Below are 8,798 nucleotides of genomic sequence, written 5' to 3' on the forward strand. Positions count from 1 at the left end.
TATTTTAAAATCAAATTAAATCTTTCTTTAATGAGGTCATGTCTTTTCAAGTCAAATCAGTGGTGATGCAGTTGCATGGTTTGAGAAACTTTCTTTTGGGTACGGTTACCAACACTCCTTCTCTTCCCTCCATAACTTCTCCTCAAACTCTTCAGTTTCTTCCCACTCTATTTACTGCTTCTCTTCCCTCAAAAGCCTAAATATTACCAAATGAAGAAGAAAACCATTGCTAAAAGGCCTCCTTGTGAGAAAATCCTCAAGCGGTCCTCCAAGCCATCAACTCGCTCCCAAGACCAAACCTTCACACCCTCTCCTTCTCCTCCTACCTCTCCTCCTCATTGTGACCCCATGGCTCGTACCAAAAACACTCCCAGATTCCCTACCTCTACCAAACCAACGCCACCACCGAAGGTGACTCCTTCCAAGCCAGGCTCCTCAAAACCTGGTTCTTCAAAGCCTAGCTCCTCCAAAGGCAAACGTCCGGCGGCTGAGGAACCTTTCCAAACCAACACAACTAAAATTCTGGTCGATTCCTGTGCGCTCTCAACGAGGTAAAACTCGAGTCCCTCTCAAAAATGTTAAAGAACTAGACATTGGACCTTTTGATCACAAAGCTCATTTTTTGACCTCTCATTCGAACTATAACCCCTATAGATTCAAATCTGCCATGAATAATAACTTTTATGCGGGGGTTATCCAGTATCGTACCCTGTGTCCATCTTTTCTCGCTGATTTACCATCTTTGAAAAGAAAAGGTTTTCCATTTGTTGATAACTTGATTTTTCTGGACTGGAATCATCTTTTTGATATCAAAAAGCCTGTTTACCCCTTATTGGTCAAAGAATTTTATGCCAACATGACTTATCATGAAGGCACTGCTCACTCATATGTAAAGGGCCGAGACATAGTTTTAAACAATGAAACTATCAGTGATGCTTTGAAGTATACTGATGTTAGGCCTTGTGCTTACACTTCGGTTAAGTGGGATGAAGGTGTTGAAATTTTTTATCATGATGCATTGGCTCACATTTGTGAACATGTTTCTTTAATTGATGGTATTACACCCACTCACAAAGCCTTAGGATATGAGTGTGCTCAGTTGCATTGAATGGTCAACCACATTATACTTCCTCAAAGTGGCTCATATCAAAGGGTTTTCTACACTGATACTCTTATTTTATATGCCCTTCTCACCAAAACTGAAATTTCATTTGCATACTTGATGGTTAGATATATGTTTGACTCTGTTAGGAATGAAAAGACAAAGCACTTCCTTGTGGCATATTTCTAACTTGCATATTTGAGTATTTTGGTGTTGACTTGACCAATAAGGAATATCAAAATAGACATTTATACCTAAAAGGGGGTGGTTCAGTGAAACAGCCCAAAGGACCTACTCGATCTGAAAGGGTGGTCTTAGATGATGAAGATGATGACTTTGTTCATGAGGAATCTCCTTCTCTTTCCACTGAGGGTACATCCATCTCTACTGGAAAGAAATCTGCCTTGCTGAATGTGGTCAAAGATGTTGTTCAGGAGTTCATTTCTCAATCAAATCACTTGATTGCTATGAGCAAAGAACAAAGGAAAATGGCTAGCAAGCATGAGAATTTCCTAAAGAAATCAAGGGATAGAGTGGCTGTGTTCATGACTTTCATTGATAACCTTCAAAAGGATGAAGACCCTGCCACTGATGTTGAAGAGGAAGCTGACTCGGAGGGAAATGCTTCTAATGCCTAGGATTTGTCTCATGAAAACTGCTGCTACTGATCTCCTTTTTGTCTCATGAACTCTGTTTTCTTTTGCTTCTTTTTAACTATTTTATTTTGGATGACTGTAATAACTCTAAATACTGTTGCACTGTGAACTGACTCTTTTCTGCAGGATTCAAGACATCATTTTTGTTGATCATGCTTATTGTCCGCCCTTGATGACAAAAGGGGGAGTAATAGCAACAGAATGGTAAATGTGTCCTGTAAAAGTGTCCTAGGAATTTTTTGGCATTGCTGCAGCTACTAGTATTTCTTTTGGAATTTTTTATCTGATTGCTGCATTAAAAATTACTTTCACTTATTAAGTTTTTGTGCTGCTGATATTAGTTTGATGTTGGGCTAATTATGTGGTGTTGTTTGTTGGAAATCCCTTAGACAAGATAAATGTGTATAGCTCTCTATTGTGTTCTCTTTAAGTACAATGTAAATCAGGTACAAAGAGGAAAGCATAAATCTAGGGGGAGCTAATCTTGAAAAGAAAAGGGGGAGCAACATAAAAACAAATGACAAAAATCAAAGGGAGTTCCTAAACCTTACTCAAATTAATTTCCTTTTGATTATTGCTTAAATCATGTTTGTCATCAAGGGGGAGATTGTTGAGTTAAGAAATTAACTAAATTAATTAGTGATGACAAACATTATTTTTGGGCAAAATAAATAATTAGTGTTGATCAATTATAATTACTTATTACTAATTGTTTATTGTTGCAGGCCAAAATCTAATAGCCCAAATGGAATAAAAAGCAAACTGCAAGAATATCGGGCTGAAAGAAAAATCAGAAGCCCAAGGAATCAAAACTGAAGAAATCAAAACGGGCCAAGCATATCTCTACCCGATCCAAGCCCGATTTTATTTCAGCAAGCAAATCCCTCTCTTTTGCCTTACCAAAAGCAACGTTTACTTCTGAACCTTGGTCAGAAACTCAGAAAAGTGAGAAAGAGAAAGAGAGAGCTTCTTCACTAAGCCATTTGACAAAGAAGCAAGAAAGAGAAAGATTAAGCTTGAAAGGCAAATGTCAAATCACCAAGTTCAAACCAAATCAAGCTTAGGTTAAAGGTAACCCATTTCCTCTTGCATGCATCAGATCTTCTTCTCTTCTTCCAAACTCTCTGCAAGTCCAAAAATGGCATACAAGGAAAAGTTGTTTTCTGCCCTAATCTGCTGTATATCTACGGTCACAAGTGATTCTTGGGGACCAAGTAGCTTCTCAATGGCTCAGATTAAGTTGACCATTGAAAGATTTTTGTGGTTGCTGTTTTATGGCTTTCGGTCAAGATGAGGAAGTCAGAAGCAAAGTTTATACTCTAAGGTTTAATGGTAAAAAGTGAATCTGTGGGTTGGTGAAGCTCAAGGCTCAAGGTGTTGACCTTGGAAGAAGAACCTAGCAACATGCAAGGAGATAAAAGATGACTTTCTGCTTATTCAGAGGTAAGAAGAGAAAACCAGAGTTTGTGAGTTGTGTTCTGAAGAAGTTCCTCTACTTGGATAATACTTTCTTTCAAAGAAGCATTCGGCCAATACTAAAGAACTGTATCTGAGGTTTGCGAATCTGATTTTGCACATAGCAAAGAGGCTGCTGATGAAGTCAATCTCCTTCATGTTTTACTGATTGTAATGTACTTTTCTATGTTTATCTTTCTGTAATTTCTTGTGAGAAAAGGCATTGTGAGAAAGCTTAAGAAAAAGCCATGAGTGGAAAAAGGCTGAGAGAAACACTTGAGAGAAACGCCTAGAGTTATTTTTTGATTTCTTTAGGTTGGTTAAGTGTCTTGTATCTTGTACCTGTAAGGTATCCCTTTCTTAGTTGGGTTAGCACTAAGAGTGAATAGTTAGGTATTAGCATAGCCAATGTCAAGTTAGGTTAGAACTTGAGTGTGAAAGGATTGGGTCAATCCTGTGTAATTGGTGTATGTAATACTGTTAACTATAGTGAAAACTCTTCCACTGTTGTGGAGGAGACTGGATGTAGGTTGCATAGCACAAGGCAACCGAACCAGGATACATGCTGGTGTTAGCTTCTCTCTTCTCTGCTGTGTTCTGTTTTCTGATATTCATGAGACAAAAATAAATTGTCTCATAAATTTCTGCTGCTGAGTACAAACAGAATCAGAATTGAAAGTTTGTTTAAAAAGGGTAAAAAAAGCAACTAAAAGGCAGGTATAGATTCAACCCCCCTTCTCTAAGCCTACCACAACCTTAAAAATCAAATGAACAATAAAGGAGCATGAATCATAAATTGCATTAAAGGAAAATGGAAGAACAAAAATGCATCAACATAAAAGTAAAGAATTACAAGAATTAAATGCTAAACTAGAGAGAAGAGATGTAGAAGAATAAGAAATTGCAAAGGAAAAGTAAATCAAAGCATGAAATTAACCTAGATCTAAGAATTCCTAATCTAGATCTAACCTACTCCTAATTCTAGAGAGAAGAGAGAGCTTCTCTCTCTAGAAACTAACTAAAGCATGATAAAACTCAAACAAAACTCACTAACTAACTAGGTGCCTCATCCCTCTTCAATCCTTGGGTTAAATAGCATCAGAAATGAGTTGGATTGGGCCCAAAATGCCTTAGAATTCACTGGCCACGAGTTGCATTAAGTGAAGCATGTGTAACCATCGGCGCGTACGCGTACCGTGCGCATGCGCGCCCCAGTGCGCAATGTAACTATGGAAAATCTTATATCATTTTGAATCCCCGGATGTTAGCTTTCCAACGCAACTAGAACCGCATCATTTGAACCTATGTAGCTCAAGTTATGATCAATTAAGTGCAAAGAGGTCGGCTTGACAGCTTTTGCGATTCCTTCATTTCTTCATGAGTTCTCCATTTTTACATGCTTTTCCTTCATTCCCTTGATCCAATCTTTGCCTCCTAAATCTGAAATCACTTAACAAACATATCAAGGCATCTAATGGAATCAAGGTGAATTAAATTTGGCTATTCTAAGACCTAAAAAGCATGTTTTCACTCTTAAGCACAATTAAAGGAGAATTTACAAAACCATGCTATTTCATTGAATAAATGTGGGAGAAGGCGATAAAATCCTCTAAATTCAACACAAGATAAACCCTCCAAATGGGGTTTATCACCGACCTGAATGGTTGGTAAGATGAAGCGACGAGGTACAAATTAGTATAAGAAATTATGTCAGCGGTTCGTGGTCCAACCTAAAAGAGTCGGGCCTAAAACGAAATGCAAGAATAACTTGATAAACCCGACTACTGAAAGTCAAAGTGTAAACAATTAAGGGAAAGTTAAGTCTACAAGCAAAAGGTCCAAAAAATGGCCGAATTACTTTATCGACGTCTTTTTCCACTTAATAAAAATATTTACCAAGATTTTAAAGGTAGCATCTAAAGCTACCAAAATGATTTACAACTAAGTCATAAAAGGAAAAAATAACTACCACTAAATAATGATGATAAGGAAATACTTATTCATGCAAAAGAACCTCCACACATTCGAGTAGTGGAAAAAGGTCTTTAAGTAAGGAAAAAATAAAATATTCAAATTACGACTATTACAAAACAAAAAAATTGTTCATAAAGACCCACAAGTCGGGCCACTCAAAGCAACGAATTATAGCGGAAGGATTTGTTCGCCAGTAGTAGCGTCTTCAAGCTAAGTAGAGGAGGTCGGAATAGCTTCAGAAGAAGTGGGGAGTTCCTCATGAGGTATGATGGGCTCGTCTTCCATCTGAGTTGGAAAGCTCTGAGAAGCTCCCTCAACTCAGACTTCTGAGGACTTTGGATCAGGCATGGGAGTGTCCTCATTGTCTTCGGGCGTAGGAACAATCTTCCCATCAACCATAATATTTTCAGGGGTTGATAAGGGAGAGGTCTGCCTCAGGAGCAACAACTCGGAACTGAGCCTTCAGGTTCTCCACTATCTCATCTATACCTTCAGCTCTGCATATTTCTCTCTGGACTTGGCAACCTCATCTACCAAGTTAAGTTTCTCCCAGAAGACCCTAGTATAACTCTCCTCGAACTTCTTTTTTAGCCCTCCACCATAGCTAAGGCTGCCTCCGCCTATTTCACCCTCTCCTGAGATTTGACAAGATCGTACAAAAGTGATTTCTTCTCACCCTCTAATTCTTTCTTTGTCTGCCTCAAGGATGCCACTTCAGTTTGAAGATTAGACAAAGTACGCTAAATGGTACCAAGAGGAGTCTTTTCCAATTTCTTCAACAATGATGCACATACTCCTACTGTCTGAAATCCACCACGGGCAAGTACTTAGAGATGGTTTTTTATAGAAACATCATCCATACCAATAAAACCATTTGGAAGGATGTGTTGTTTGGCCCAAGCTATGTCATCAAAACCTTGTTCATAGACTTCCACCGATTCGGTAGTCTTGCGTTTCTTAGGCTTCAGCTTAGGATTAGGGGGTGGAAAAGGAATTGTTTGTTTTTTCAGGTTGGAAGGAGAAGGAGCACGATCAGAAATAATTTTTATAGGAGCAGATGCACCCGAGTCCGACTTAGAAGGTAGGAGAGCTCGCCAGATTCGCCAACCTCTTTTAATTGTATACTTTGTGCAACAACATTCTTTCTGGCAATCTGAAGTGTTTTTATAGCAGCCGACTTAGGAGACATTTTATCTGCACGACATCAAAGTTGGGTTACATTAAGGCAAATTGATAAAAACAGAGTTATAAAATTAAAAAGAAGACTACCTACCTTGGATTGAATTTGGATAGGATTTCCTAAAAGCTTCTTGGTGTTCAAATGAAAAACTCAATCCCAATACTCTTGGAATAGAGCAACTATACTCTCATCAACCGCATCCAAGTTGTCCAATCCTAGTATAAAGAAAAAAGGGCCCATCTCTCTCATTCAAGAAGAAAAGACGGACATCCTCAACAGAGCGGAGTTTAAAAAAGTAATTTTTATAGTCGTGAAAGGAATCATAAAAAATGACAAAGACCTTCCTTCCCCGAACAACTTGGAAAGAGGATTAGCCTTGTTTCTTGGGACTAAAGGGCTTTGTAAGAATAAAAAAGTAAATGAATACTCTAACAGAAGGAAGAACGTCAAGTGCATGGCACAGAAATTGATAAATTTTTTAAAAATATCAAGAGTTGGGATATAGTTGAGAAGGGGCGACATTACAAAGCTTGAGGACCTCAGACTCAAAATCAGAGAAAAGAATCCTAACTCCTAGTTTAGTAAAAAAGCAATCGTATACGTAGATAAAGTGACGTTCCGACCTATCTAATCGGTAGAAACAAACTCTCTCTTCGTGGTCAGCCATTACAATCTCATAGTTTCTTTCATCCTCCCTACTTAATCATAGCATATGATATCTATGAAAAGTCTCGTCCTACTCTTTATCAATAATGGGGATGAGGATAAGCACAGATATATCTATCCAAGTTAGGTCGGAAGGTACTTTAGAGGACATGTGAATTATTGAACGAGACATCAAAAACTATACCTACAACAAACAAACAAAAATTGTCACAACAAGTTGGATAGTCGGGTAATAAAATATCCACAAATTCATATAAAGTCGGATCAACATCAACAGTACCAAAAAGTTATAGCTTTTTCAAAATGCCTATAAACACAACCAAACCACTACATTTTCAAATACAGAAATGTTTCCACTTAATCTATTAAAGATAATGCCATTTAGGTGCAATCCAGCAATCGCTCATATTTCTAAACAGCAAAGTTCAAGGTCAGACAAACAAAGTAACATCTCAGACAAACAATATTTCATAAACACCACCGTTACATACACAACGGTTATTGCCAAGGAGAAAAAATGCTACCCAGAATGCCAAAATATAGAAAAAAAATTTAAAGGGATAAAAGACCAACCTTAAAGGATTACGAAATGAAAAAAGAGCACAATAACAGCAAACCACATATGATCCAACACCTTCAACAAACGAGCAAAGATTCCCAGTAATCTAAAATAAAAAATCTTAAAGAAGTTTTATGAAAAAATATCAAAGAAATTCTGAAAAAAGAAGAAAAAAGAAACATTTCGAGGGGGCCAAAAAGAGGAAAGAGAAATGAGTTTGAATATTAATAAAGTACTAAGTGCAAAAAGTTAATTTCATGCCCTCATTAATGACGTCTGTGATTCTCAAGATAAACTGCAAAAGTAACATCCGGTGCCATAAAGGAATGCAACATTTCAAAATGACTGAAAACACATGGAGTATCTGACTTACCAAAGGCGATATACCCGACGTGGGAGGCTCAATCCACGAATGCTCGAGTCCGACCTTATAAAAGCTCAGGTTCAAGCAGGGGTACTGTTCATACACTGGCCTAAAATAAAGCCAAACCCAAAAAGAATAAAGACAGACAAGAGGTTAGGCCTCCTCTACGCCTACCCGACCTCATAGAGGTCGGGCGCAACAACAGGCTCAACGATAGCTATACAAAGCCCTACTTATATAAATAAGTAACTACTTCCCAAGATATCTCCTATCCATCTAGAAGGGAGATCTCAACAACTTTCCGATCAAAGACGGAACTACTCTAAAAAGGTGGTTAGCTATTCTACTATAAATATATTGGTATACTCAGGTATATTCAGGATCCAATAAACTAAAAACTTGCCTAAAGCCTTTGCTAACTTTAGCATCGGAGTCTCTTGTAGGTACCACCCCTCACCTCCTCACAAGGAACTCGAACAGCACTACCTCAGCACTAGCACAAGTCGGACGCTGCCTCAGAAGGAATCTGAATCTCACGTTCAGGCCAAAATAATCGTTTCAAGTAATTTTCGAAATAGATATGATACAATTTATTATTAAAATATTTTAATATTAAAAACATAATTATGTACTGTAAACAATCAGTTGGAGTTTTAAAGTTTAAGTGCACAGTCTCTAGGTCAACGTGTCCTCTTTTAACTATGGCTTCCTGCTACCTCAGCACATTCTAATCATTCTCTAATCTCATTTACCTTTTCCCATGAAACAATTCAAAATAAAAAATAAACCGGTTCGTTATTAATGTTTTAAAAATTATTGAAAATTTAATATCTTTGCCGTTT

General features: G+C 37.7%; 1 long non-coding RNA gene across 1 annotated transcript in view; it reads left to right on the forward strand.

Moving 5' to 3' along the window:
* LOC110267956 overlaps positions 2,386 to 8,798 on the forward strand; it is an 11,322-nt gene continuing 4,909 nt past the window's right edge. Inside the window, exons 1-2 of the long non-coding RNA XR_002355943.1 lie at positions 2,386 to 2,397; positions 3,893 to 3,906. This is a non-coding gene — a long non-coding RNA (uncharacterized LOC110267956). The remainder of the gene's footprint in view (positions 2,398 to 3,892; positions 3,907 to 8,798) is intronic.

Source organism: Arachis ipaensis, chromosome B02, assembly GCF_000816755.2.
Source record: "Arachis ipaensis cultivar K30076 chromosome B02, Araip1.1, whole genome shotgun sequence".
In the NCBI taxonomy this organism is placed as follows: Eukaryota; Viridiplantae; Streptophyta; class Magnoliopsida; order Fabales; family Fabaceae; genus Arachis; species Arachis ipaensis.